This window comes from Haliotis rubra, unplaced genomic scaffold (assembly GCF_003918875.1).
Source record: "Haliotis rubra isolate DU_JTF1 unplaced genomic scaffold, ASM391887v1 Scf498, whole genome shotgun sequence".
Classification (NCBI taxonomy): domain Eukaryota; kingdom Metazoa; phylum Mollusca; class Gastropoda; order Lepetellida; family Haliotidae; genus Haliotis; species Haliotis rubra.
In genome coordinates this window covers 767,519-780,253 of record NW_025767188.1, presented here as the reverse complement: position 1 = coordinate 780,253, position 12,735 = coordinate 767,519, and the positions used below count along the sequence as shown (strand labels likewise).

General features: G+C 41.2%; 2 protein-coding genes across 3 annotated transcripts in view; both read left to right on the top strand.

The window, feature by feature from the left end:
• Window positions 1–12,735, top strand: part of LOC124291622 (protein wech-like) — an 81,596-nt gene that overhangs the window by 6,687 nt on the left and 62,174 nt on the right. The gene's annotated exons all lie outside the window — the stretch shown is intronic.
• The window catches only part of LOC124291625, a 94,019-nt gene that overhangs the window by 44,477 nt on the left and 36,807 nt on the right, over window positions 1–12,735 (top strand). The gene's annotated exons all lie outside the window — the stretch shown is intronic.

Below are 12,735 nucleotides of genomic sequence, written 5' to 3'. Positions count from 1 at the left end.
CTGAAAGAGATGTCTGACAGACACATCGGACAACTGAAGGCAGACATAAAGTCAGGTGAGATGTCAGTACAGATGTACCAACAACATACTGAGCTGATAGACCAGGCTCTACAATCTGAGTGTGACATGGATGTGTATGAGATGTATCAGGGATGTGAGGCCGGTGATGTGGAGGCTGTCGGAGTCGTAGACGTGAAGGAGAAGGGAAGAATAGACAGGATAACATTCAGACAGGACACGGACAAGCTGAGTAGAACACTGGAAGATCTCCATCTGGGTGAGATACACGTCCAGTATGACGATGTGCTGGACCTGAAAGCTGCTCCTGTGTTACAGGACACCATTGACGTAACAGTAGCAGGAGATGCAGGTGGGGGAGCCCCCATTGACGTGACGATGTTAGAGGTGAATGGTACAGACACAGTGGTAGTTACACACTACAACAACAACAGTGTGAAGTTCTTCTACACCAGGAACAGTCAGCCAGGTCACAGCAAGCTCAGTCTGGAAGGTAAACCCTATGGTATAACAAGGGTAAAACACAACCAGGTGGCTGTCACTATGCCGTATACCAGTCAGATTGTAACAGTTGAAGTGAACCCTGACCTGGTGCTGCTGTCGACCATCACAACCAGCAAACAGTACTTCGGTATAACGTCTCTGACACCATCAACACTAGCAGCAGGTTCCGTGTCCCCTCCCCTGTGTTGATATCCTGGATATGTCGGGACACGTGCTGAAGTCAGTCTGTCCTCGCCCCAATGGTGGAAACATCTTACAGTTTCCCAGCTCCCTCTGTACCACGAGGACAGGAAACATCCTGGTGTCTGACAGTGGAACCAACAGTGTCATGTGTCTGACCCCCGAGGGTGATGTGCTGTTCAACTACAGACCTACAGGACACACAGCACTGAAGGTTCCATGTGGTATCACAAGTACCAGCACAGGCGACATCCTGGTGACAGACTGCCTACAACACAGAGTCATCCATCTGACAGAGTCAGGACAGTTTGTTAGAAACAAACTGACATCACAGGATGGTGTCAAGAATCCACGGGGACTGTGTGTTGGTGGACGTGGTCGTATGTACTTGTGTACAGACAATGAAGTGAAGATATTTACATGCTGTAAGTGAGAGAACATGTCACAATCCCTTTCAGTTAAATATAGTTATATGTTACTTGGAGGAATATGATGTGATGTACTTCAGGATCAGCTGAAATCACATTTTACCGTTGTGTTTTATCTTAAGGTCTCAACATATTACTGATTACTGTGGGGATAGTTTTCGTCACAATATGACTGAAATACTGCTGATGTGACGTTAAATATCAACTCATTCGGTGTTTTTTAATCACTCTGACAAATCATCCACGATTTTGTATGTGAATGTGATGAATGATACCTAGTTTAGAAAGACACAACGTACTGTTTTGTAATGAAATATTGGTCACAAGCTGGTTTGAAAGGGTGTCTCATGAAATACGTAATTTACAAGGGTCTTACAGTCCCGTACACCCTCTCAAACACCGTGTGACGAATTTATTACCCTAAGATCCCTATATTTAGCTTATCTTTAACACTAACTCTATTTCGGCAGAATGAGTCGCAGAACGTTTCGGGCATTATTTTTGCTGAACGGTCATAATGGGAGATTATTAGTTTTTGATAAACGGCTAAGTTTATGATAAAAAATACCGATTTTGAGGTTTTGTTAAACGACAAGTGAATACGGAAACATTTTCTTTGGGGATATGTTTATTGACACAAACAAATAAGAAAACAATTTCATTACTTTGTTTATACTCATAATTGTATACGTCAACTGTAAAATTTCGAAGCGATGAACTTTTTAGCTGCCACGTCACGGTCCAAGCAGTGCAGTGTGTCACGTGACAGATTTGACGGGTTGTAATTAAAAGGGCCAAAGGACAAAAGGGCCAAGGGAAAGTCAAAATCTTCTAATAGTTTGGCCTTTTTGTCCGTTGGCCCTTTTGACCTGTTCCCGATTTGACAGGGTGAAATCCGCCTTCGTGGTTTCGTATGCTTTGGTTATTGACCAATCAGAATTCGACAAATATATCTTAAGGTAAAATAAAGTAATGTAAAGATGGTCCGTACTTGTATTTTCTATTCAAATATATTGTCTCAATGAGACCACATGGTTCATAGCATGTAGTATATCGATAGTGTGTGTTGTCGTAATGACCTGAAATCTGGGGATCTAGGTAAAATTGTTTTACTGATTGTTTAAAGACTATCAATTGTTTATTCATCGACATGTGTATTAAATACCTATTGTTATTCTATTCTAAACAGACCTGTTGTGTAATATGCCTTGGAATGCAGAAATGTTTGTGCACACCTTTCACAATTTACTTATGCATTATTCTGATCACATAACCGCCCACGATAGTTCCACCCTTGTGATTGCAACAGGTAAACAAGCTGGGAATGTTACATCAATGTTGGAAAGGGGATCGTGTTTCATCGGGTCGGACAACAGCCAGACTAGTCAGTGGATGAAGTGGCCATCTGATCACTGATACAAATACAGTAAACTATTACTTCACACGTACACATTGTTGGCTTGGCCAACTCGTGACGTGTTGTGATACACAGAAGATACAGCTCTGTCATTGCAGTGGAGGGGTACACTGGATTGACGTGACAATAGAGAGGTCAAAGGGAGATAAATCGTGTTGAGATATTCACGAAGAGCAATCAAATACAGCGAACGAATGAATGTTTCATCACAATTTGTGTTCTTTATGTGTGTTGCAAATAGATGTATGCAGTGGACATTTCTACTTGATGGTGAACGCAGCACTCAGTTTACCAGCTACACAATGACGGTAGTGTATAAAATACTCGAATGTGGGCCTGATAAAGCAGTGATTGCTGTAACGGGTAACATCCAAGCAGTGAGGGTATAACAACATTTAATCTTCCATGTGACGGAGCCAGTTCATTTAGTTGCCACCACAGGCAACCGATATTCCTTTCAAGGAAGATATTACCAAGATTTCCCACTAGGAGAGAAACCTGTTGTTTTTTTCAACTCAAGTTAACCACGATTCCAGGTGACAAGCAAGAGTCCAACAAATGAACCCTTTCATCCCAGTCTCCTACACTAACTATAATCCTTGACACAACCCTTCACATATTCACAGACCTGTGGAATTATAACATCATTAAAGCATTTCGGTATTGACCGACTTGTTAAAAATGAAAGCGAATGTCATGAGAAGTATGCTGTCAAAACAATGGAGGAGATGCTGAACGTTTGGGCTTGTACATTACGGTAAATGAAAGAAATAGTTATCCCCATTAGCATAAACTGAGCTTGTTTACCTTGTGGATATTAGATCAGGGCTTTGATCAAGCAACATCACTGAAAATCTTCATATCCCATGAAGTTCTCTGATTTAACTGGCAGCATACATACTACACTCCCATGTCTTATTCAGGTAAACAGCTGACCTGCCTTTGCATGTGTTTATGATGGGTCCCCTAGGTTGGGCAGGATAAGCTCACATATCCATGAACACCTGGTAGATAGGGGTTCACAAACACATGCTCGTGATATTGCTGAAACCTCACAACCGACTCTTCTCTTGACAGACGCTTCATGTGAATATTGAACGGGAAAAACATGCTGCATGCCTCTGGAGCTTGTCTCAGGAGGTAATCGAGACGTGTTATTCACAGGAGTTATATTCTACATGATGTATACAATACTTACAAACAAAGATCGGGGGTAGATCGATGGTAGAAATGTCAATACTAATACGATTATTTACATGCTGCTGCAATACAGGTCGAATATTGATGAGCGGAGCGTTAAACAACAAACACCCAACAAAATAGAAACCGAAAAACTCATTGTTCAATAATAGCAGAAACATTAGACCAAAATGATCTTTACCTTGAGACTGCCACGTTTCAGATGACCAGTTGAGCTTTGACTTTTATTCATTGACAGGTCTTGGTATTTGGGTTCAGTGTGAAATGGTAACGCATAATGCCATGCTATACTTGCACCCTAACACGCCATTCCAATGGGTCTTGTTGATATTGGAACATGGACTCTGGTTTTAATAGAGATTTGCAGTGACTATGGAAATAAGTTTCGTCCCTTTTCTTTATAATCTGAACGGAAACCAATGCTAAAAGTGCCAAAGCCTGTTCCAGAAAGTGACCCCTCTGTTAGATTATCATACAATGGTGGAGGTTAATACTTTCATTCTCAGTGTCACTCTATGCTGGATTCTGAAACAGTTTTCAGGCTTCTCATATTCCACGAGAGCATATTGGTGTTAACACAACCATGTTTACAATGTGTCAGTGTATATAGAGCTGAGTGTTCAGATTCATGCGAGGAAGGCCAACATTTATCATATAATGTTTTTTCACATGCTTTCATTTTGGACAAAGTGTCCTGATCCTTTGAACATATATATACAACCTTGTGTCTGTGGTCCAAATGAAATACATGCTGTATAGATAAAGTAATGATGTCGAAAAGGATAATATGGTTCAAATTTGAAATATGTCTATGTGTGGTGCGTAGCTTCATTTTAGCTATTATTCTTGTCAACTATTCTCAGTTGTCACTGTGGACATTAAAATACACTGCGTGACTGAATACAGCCAGTTTGTTCGTTTGCAAATGTACATCTATGTCATTTCATCTGATTTTGGAACTTTTAAATAAACATACATATTCAAACATATTTAATGCGTTTGTGTGTGTGTGTGTGTGTGCGTGCGTGCGTGCGTGCGCGCACGTGTCCAGGAGGACAAAATCTAACCTTGAGGACCATAAACGTTTGGTTGGTTATCCAAGCTAGTAACCAGTTCAGACAACAGTCACATGGAGCCAGGGCCCTGCTCCATCAGGTCCATCAGGTCCATCATGACTCCAAGCTTACTGTGAGGAAGGTAGTACATGGTTTTGTTGGTTATCCCACCTGGTAACCACTTCAGACAGCAGTGACATTGAGCGTATTGCTCCACGATGTTCATTGTAGTGTCAGAAAGATTTGTACTGAATTTGTCAAGTACTGTTGTGGTATCATCAAGAGATGACTCCAAGCTTACTGTGAGATCAGCAATAGACTGGCAGCAAATAGACTTGACAGTCAGAGCATTCTTCTTTCACCAGCTGTCTGGTGCTGATGTCTGTGGCTCATGTCCAGCCGTTACAGGGGTCACTTTAGTGGGAAGATTTTCTTGTCTCGATACCCATGAGAAGAGATTGATTGATTGAGGAAGCAATCTATGTAACCTTTGATGTCACTGATTCTACTACTCAGTAAACACTAACAATCTGTCAGGATTATGAAAACAATACAGCAAGTATGAATTAATCTGGAAAATTGCTTCTTTAATGTCGTTTATTCAGTATATTCCTATATTTATTCTAATCGATAACCTCCCAATATACACACTGAAAAAAGTATATCAATGATTAAAACCCCATATAGCCATTTATATTCATATCCTTACTATTGTTGTTTTGGTGTTTTTGGCGGACCTTACATTGATTTTAGATATACACGTCCTACGATCATGATCAAGCATCAAATGCAATACATTTACCCGTCATTGACGAAATATCAAATTTCAGTAAACCGTTCTTACAGTACGAAAACTTGGAAAATTATAATTGATTTCGTTGTTGATAAGCAAATATCGGGCCTCCTCAACAGACAACTGCCCTGAGATGTCAAATTATTGGTATGCGTGCAAAATGATGACATATCACTGAGGGTTATTGCAAGAGATGCTGGTTGCTATGCATCGGCTATCAGCTGTGACTCTCCCTTGGATGTAAACTTAACCTTGTGACGATCAGACAAGATCTGAATGGACACTGACATCTCAAACAGGTTCGTTGTGAATAGAAAAGTGTCAAAACCCTTTCCACATCCATAAGAAATAGCTGCTAAAAGAGTCGATTCTATAATTAGGACTAGTTTAATTGTGACTATAACAAATTATATAAACCAACCTCAGAACACAATGCCAGTCTTTATGGACGCCAATACTTGACCGCATCGTGCAAGTGGTGCTGGTCATTCTTACATCAGGCAGCGACAGCAAAACTACCTTGGCGCTACAGGAGTCCAGATCTCAATACCATAGAGCATGTTTGGAACCTGTCACGTGACAATGATGGCGGCACGCATGAAATCGCTCTCGGATTAAATGCTGAAAACGAGGTGAACTAAGTAGCACTCTATTCGAAAACCAAATCCCTGTTGTGCATAAGGTAGTGTACTTCCCTGGGAGCACCATGTCTATATCCATTGAAACATGGAGAGCGAGAATTGGAACATTCTCTCCCCGAGTGAGACGGGGCACCCTGTTAAATCGCGTTATAAGGACGCCGGGTGGTATACGTCTTTGCCTGAGACTCGCTATTCTGTCTTTTACGTTGCTGGCGATAGCAGGAGATGTTGAAACAAATCCAGGTCCGCCTAAAAAGGCCACAGACTCTACTCAGATCCAAACACGGCTGTCGACGAAAAATATACCAGGAGAGGTGGTAACTGATGATGCACTAACACTCGGCGACCTCGCTAAAACCTTGTCGGCTATCCAGGCGCAACTTACCTCCCTTGACCGGAAGCTGGAGTTGTTTACAATTGACTACAATAACAAACTGTCGTCGCTCGAAGATGAGAACGCAAATCTCAAGACACAGATACAGGCTATGGACAAAAAGGTGGACAACATGGAGGCACAGTCAAGACGCAACAATTTACTAATACATGGACTAGACGACAAAAGAGGTGAAACTTGGGATGAAACAGAAGTTAAAGTTCGACAATTTCTTCAAGATGAGCTTTCATATAAATCAGCCGATACCGTTGGAATAGAACGAGCCCACAGGCTTCACTCGAAGACTGGGAAGCGACCGGTGATTGTGAGATTCACTCTGTTCAAGGAGAGGACTAAAATCCTCGAGACCGCCAAGAAGACCCTGAAAGGTAATACTCTATTCAGGGTGTCAGAGGATTTCACGGAGAGGGTGAGGAATATACGCTCCAAACTGTTCCCGTTCATGAAAACTGCGAGAGAAGATGGCTGTATTGCATATATGAACTATGATAAACTTATAATAGATGGTGCAGTATATGTATACGAAGAAGACAAGAATGACATTAAACAAATTGGACAGCGTAAACATTGGGAGAACCGAAAAACGTCAGCTAACAACTCTGCAGAATCTCCAACATAGGATTATGGCCAAGGCCCCAACTACTCTGTAAAACATGATGGATCGTGCAGACAGAACACATTTACACAAATTTGTACATGGAACGTTCATGGTTTACTTTCAAAGCTAACATTCCCAGACTTTCAAACCTTTTGTAAACAATTTGACATATTTTGTCTCATCGAGACTTGGTGTATTGATGCAATTGATATACATGCACTGTTTACTGATTATAAATGTTTTATCTGTGATCCTATTAAGCTATCAAAGTATGGTAGACATTCAGGTGGTATTGTTGTGAGTAGTATAGGGGCCTTTATAGGGTCAAAATCTATTTTTAGCTATGGGGCTTTATAGGGTCAAAATCTATATTTAGACCATGACTCATGTGAACACCTGGTGTGTCTATTTTTAGAATAATATAAAGTCCCCCCGAACAGTCTTCATACACAGTTTCAGACACTACACCTAGTGATTACACATTATACTACCAGTGTTCCTTTTGCAACCCTAGTGACTACAGTTACTGGGTTTAAAGCCATTCTTGGTTTAGACGCTGTACTGTGCGGACGTGTTGCCATTGGTCTGGGATATCATGGATGTGTGTGGACATTACCCATTCGACAAGACACTCGATTGCTGTGCAATCAAGACTGAATGGACTTCATTCCAGAAAAGACTCGATTCGTTTAAAGACTGGCCAGTGCAGATGAAACAGAGTCCTGGTCACATGGCTCAAGCAGGATTTGTGTACTTAATCAGAGGGACGTTTGCAAGTGTTTTCAATGTGGTCTCATTCTCAAGAACTGGGAAGTAGATGATGATCCCTGTGCCGAACATGAAAAATGGTCTCCAGATTGTCCGTATTTGGCCCTGGTGGGAGTACCTCGAAAGAGGTGACCCGTTGGGGTAGTCATGTGGATTTGCAACCAAGAGTGTGATGTCAAATGTGTGACTATTGGAAATAAATCAATGTTAAGAGTATGTCTGCCTTGGTTGTCTATGTATAGTATAAATAGAGGTTGACTCAATACTAATCTCACTGAGATCCCAACCGCGATAAGAGTTTGTTTGCTTGAAATAGTATGGCTAGGTACGTGTTGAAGCATTATGAATTTTAAGGTTCATGCTAATGTTTCAAGACATTGAGGAGATTCGACAAGACATCTTAGAAATGAACAGAGAACAGATTCTTGCCATCAATGGTATTATCAATAGGTTATTAAAGGGAAGATTACCAGTAACTTCGATATGAAAGGCGTCGTTTCCTGAGGAAAAATGATAGAAATAACTATCTAGTGGTGTTACGAAGATTAGTTCACCCCTGTGGACGACAGACAGTAGGTGGAAGAGGCTTTTGCCAGTAACATGCCAATCGTAGCATTTGTTTTGAAACCACAGTTTGTCAATGCACTTAGAGATGAGGCCATTCAAAATGCCTGGTTGTTTGACAGAGCATTGGGTTAGTATGTTTGGTACACCCGGTTTAGTTTGTCATAGTAGTGCATCCGAACCATCCTGGCAGCGATGTTGAAAGCTATACCAAGGTCAATGAAGATATCTATATAACAGGCCACAAGGGCTATCTAGCTTCATTTAGCCGTGGACCAGTGACAGTGACGCATCACCTCAGGCCGTTTTCATCATGAATAATCGACGATACAAACTCTTCGTGCGGATGCTGAAAAATGGACACGATATTACATGCTCAGGGCTGAAGGGAAAGGAGACCCTTATCTTTCTATAACACGTGGAGGAGAAAAATCTGCCATGTTGTCTGTCGATCGATATTTGGAACTGTATGATCCAGAGTGGAAGAAAGACAAACAAAAACCAGAAACCACAGAGCAACCTAAGATTAATTTCGTTACCCCTACTCAACAAGTGGTTGAACAAGCTAAAGCCAGGTTGAAGAGAGAAAGGAAAGTGCCATCAATACACGGAAAACACAAAGCGAATGAAAACATATTTTTTAAATAGAGACGAAAGGCTAAATGTATCATTTGTAGTAGGACTGTTGACGTGTGAACATCATTATGCATCCCTGTCCCATATGCTCCAAACAATATGTTTGGGCTCATGACTTGTCCCGTCATATTCGAACAAAACATCCAAAGATATCAAGCAGCAGCAGCAGCAGCAGCAGCAGCCGTCACCACCCTCTCCTCCTCCTCCTCCTCCTCCACAGCAGCAGCAGCAGCAGCAGCAGCAGCAACAGCAGCAGCAGCAGCAACAACCACATTCATCAGAAAGTATTACCCAGTCATTGGAAGAATGTAGACTGATTCACCCCTTCACCATGATCGCCTCTCAGGGCCAACCTCCTGTGGGAAAACCTACTTAGTGAAACAGATTCTAGAAAGGATGAACATTAAACCTTATCCTGAACGTATTATATGGCTCTACAAACGATGGCAGCCCTTGTATAATGCCATTCAAACCCATGTTTATCCCTATGTGGAATTTCATCAAGGCATTCCTTCTGATCTCGAAAAGGATGCATTTCTGGACCCTGTGTGGTGAGCGTGGTTATCCTCGATGACTTAATGTCGACTGCCAGCAAAGATCCACGCATTACAGATCTGTTTACGGAAGGAAGTCATCATCGTAATCTCTCAGTGATCGCCTTTGAACCAGAATTTGTATTTCAGTAAGGATCCCACACAACGAAGAAACTGTCATTATCTGCTTCTGTTCAACAACCCTATCGATCAACAACCCATCATGACTTTGGCGAGGCAAATGTATCCAGGTAGCGCAGACCATTTCATGGAGCCGTTTCAAAGGGCTACCCAGAAGCCTTATGGCTACTTGTTGGTTGATCTAAAACCCCAAACACCTCCCCATAGACGACTTTGTCCCAATGCATTCAGTTTAAAAGGACACCTCCAAGCCAGGACAAATCAGTCCGAGTTAGATGTTCAGCGTGAGCAGACGTGTGAAGAAAACCTCTCAACCATGCCAACTTGTGATGCCTGTGGACTCGTGTTTCAAGATGTGCAAGATTTGCAAAAACACAGAAGAAACTGGTGTCGAAAAGTCTTCAGTGGGTCCTCCTGGGATACCCCAAGTGAAAAGGCAGTGGGAGGAAGACAACAACTTCTCACCTGTGAAGAGACCACGATCCTCTGGTGGATTGTGACTATTGTGGTCAAGTGTTTAGCACTAACCATAACTTACAAAGACATTTACCACGATAAACAATGTCCTGAAATGGAAAATGAGGACGATGATGTTGAATCACTAAGCGATGTCACACACAACAGGAAAAATAAGATGGTTGATCTCGAAGAGCAAGGTATAAGACAAATGTATTCACGCACGGCGTGAGCTGAATAAAGACTTTTTGGATGAGAAACGACAGCTGTACATAAAAAGAGGTTTAAACGAAGACATGATTCAAGCCAAACTGAACAAATTGATCTGGAGCACGTTTAAAGAGACGTATGCCCGATTTATTACTTATCTGTACCATATGCAGGATGGTCCAAAGACACAAGGAATACTGAAACGAGTAAAAGACACAAATAATATGTATCATGAAGTGATTTCAAAATTGTACCAATATAAGTCTTGGGTCGAAGGCATGACCGAAGATGAAGACATAACATCTGATGAAGAGAGTGAAGGACAGGTGGATGATGCTGAAGGGTAATAAGACAACAGATGTAAAGTAGGCATTTGGGAGAGCTCCTATCCTAATGTCTACTCATTTGAAACGGAGCTAATAAACAATGAAATCTGTATATCTCTCTTGTTTCTTAATGTATTGTACCTCTGGGTTACCCTTCAGTAACCCATGCTTGTCATAAGGCGACTAAGGGGATCGAGTGGTCAGGCTCGCTGGTTGACACATGGCACATGGTGTAGAATGACGCTCATGCTGTTGATCACTGGATTGTCTGGGCAATTGTGTACAGACCACCGCCACAGAGCTGATGAGAGTGTACTAAACTCACTGAATGTATTGCTGTAGGATTGACATAAAACAACTGTTGTACAATTCTTGGTTTTTTATAATACCAATTTCAACCCTATTTCACTGAATCCACGAAAATGTTTAACCTCCTCATACTATTATCAGACATACAAGTTTCAGTTTAATCGTCATTCTTGTTGATTGAATACAAGATAACAACTGTTTCAGTTCATGGTATTGAAGATAACAACTGTTACAGTTCATTGTATTGAATACAACAACAATTTTAATGATCTGTAATGAATATATTTATATATATACATATATATATAAACGGTTTATAAATACATAAGCTATTACAAAGGTCACTAGTGTTGTAAGCCGGTTTGGACATGTAGCCGGTTTGGACATGTAGCCAATTTGAGTCAGAACCGTTTGCGAACCGGTTTGATAGACCCGTTTGCGATCCAGTTTGACAGAACCGGTTTTAGGTAGGGGCTGTTGGCGCCAATCTTGAATGCTCTTTGTTCACTGCCATGTGCAGCCGGCATGTTGTGCTGTGCGTGTTTAGGTATTCTGGCGGTTTCATGACCGTTTAAAACAGCACAGTAGGTGTGGAATTTATGTGATGGATCATTCTCTATTCTAATTTGTGAGTATTTTTGCGTATAAAACGTATTGTGTGAATAATGTTGTTGACGACAGTATCGTGAGTACACATGTTAACAATGCGAGTACATCTACACACTAACATTGGTTTTATGTAAGCTGTAGTTTAGAAAAACGATGAATCTAGGGAAAGGTTCTGATTATGATTGGACTGTGTTTATTGTGTTGGGATTTAAAGATTCATGGCATATGGGAGTCATGTCAACTTTCTATCGATCGTATCCTGTGTGTGTATCGGGCTGTGTTTATTCATGTGATTGTGTGTGAGTTTTAAAGTAGGCTCATGGCATATGTGAGTCATGTGTAATCAATTTTCTATAGGTTGTATTCTGTGTGGGCTGTATTTATTCATATGATTATGTGGGATTTTTAAAGTAAGTTCATGGTGACTCGTTCTTCATGGGATATTTTGGTGAGAAGCATGCTGTGAGTGATTTCGCGATGAGTTTCAACATTATACTCAGTTTTTTCATCGGCGGGCATGGCTAGGACTTTGTTATTTGTTTAAATCTATATATTTATCATTTTGTTTCAAAATGGCGGCGGGGGACGCGATCTATGACCTGGTTTCTTCAATGGGCGTGAAGGCCGTCATGCTTCTCGGTTCATTGAACGTAGGGAGAGGCAATGTTATGGCAGAATGAACATGGCACACCTCACTCGGAGGCTGTGGCAAATTAAAAGAAAGTATTAACATGGACACTCGGTAACATGTATTTGAAGTTATTTTATTTTTCACTCCATTATACGCTTGTTTTCTTAATCTTCATGCTTGGTTGGGAGAGGGATTCCCTTCCGTAAACATAGCTTTGAATGGCTGTAGGTCGGACTTACGGGTGGGCAAATGAGTCATTCATTGTTGGAGTACAGTATGAATCAATCTGTTTCTTCACATGAATGGGTTACTTGTTCCAACCCC